At 51.7% G+C, this 1,270-nt stretch overlaps 1 protein-coding gene across 1 annotated transcript in view; it reads left to right on the top strand.

Annotated features, from left to right (window-relative positions):
• T265_13739 (hypothetical protein) overlaps positions 1–1,270 on the top strand; it is a gene marked incomplete at both ends in the record, with an annotated part of 106,726 nt that overhangs the window by 5,443 nt on the left and 100,013 nt on the right. The window lies entirely within an intron of this gene.

The following is a 1,270-nucleotide window of genomic DNA, read 5'->3' on the forward strand; positions in this document are numbered from 1 at the left end:
TGGGAGGTCAACATGGACTGGACTCGGTACGTACGGAGAGTGGGGAAGGATTGCCCCATCTGTGTGCTGATCACAGGCTGTTTTTATGCAGTACGAACTTCCGAAATAGCCGATACCGACTGACCAATAAGTGTCCTCCAGCGGCAGGCCAGCCATTAGCTCAAATCGCCCACATTTCCGTCAGTTACCAATGGCGCGGAATAATTACTAACTGCCGGTCGATTTGAGAGACCTCTGTGGACTCTGACCAGGCGCCGGCCCAAAGTCGGTTCTCCCTTTTTTTCATGGCCGCGTCAGGTGCGGACAAATCGCTTGGCAACTGGAAGACTGGAAGATCCGATGTCAGACGGAACTTACAAGCATCATGATAATGTTTATTCCAAACTTGTGGGTGGCATGTCGTCTGGCAGTCTAGAGTCTCTTCCAAACGCTCCACCATCGGATGTGGACTCATACTGGGACGAGATTGCCCTCTCTTTCGGCAGTGCCAGGGGTTTTGCCTGTGGCGCGACCCAACCAGGCGCACCCAAGCACTGGATATCAGACTGAACGGTAGCTATACCTGAACCCGAAGAAATATTCCGGCTAGTCCCGAACATATCTCGGTGCGAAGAGTTACCAGACGTCAAGTGTAAGTGAGCTTCCGATCCGGCCGTGATGTATGGTGGACACAGAAAGTCAAAGAAATGGAAGAGGCCCAGAAAGCAGGTAATGCCCGAAGATTATTCCAGTTGATCCTTGCGACCGGTCCCCAGAAGCCGTGAATGAATGAAACTATCATGCATCGAAATGGAACGACCATCTCTAATAAGGAAGAACGCCTCGACCCGTGGGCTGAATACTTCAGCAACCATCTTATTCCAGTTGATCCTTGCGACCGGTCCCCAGAAGCCATCTGTGAATGAAACTATCATGCATCGAAATGGAACGACCATCTCTAATAAGGAAGAACGCCTCGACCCGTGGGCTGAATACTTCAAACAGCAACCATCTAGGCCGCCGGCCGTCACTCGTCTAGAGCCCACAGGTGAAGTAGAACGCTGGACGGTGAACGTGGAACCACCTACGGCCTCGGAGGTTTACGACTGCATATAATCTTTCAAGTGCCACCGATCTCCTAGCCCGGATGACCTCCCACCTGCACTGTTCAAAGACGGAGCTTAAGTCCTCAGTCACTTCTTGTCCGACCTGTTTGCTTGCATTTGGGAAAAGGAGTCTGTCCCAGACAACTGGGGAGAATCGGTGATAGTGCCCATTTTCAAAAAAGGGG

This window comes from Opisthorchis viverrini (assembly GCF_000715545.1).
Source record: "Opisthorchis viverrini unplaced genomic scaffold opera_v5_99, whole genome shotgun sequence".
Taxonomy (NCBI): Eukaryota; Metazoa; Platyhelminthes; class Trematoda; order Opisthorchiida; family Opisthorchiidae; genus Opisthorchis; species Opisthorchis viverrini.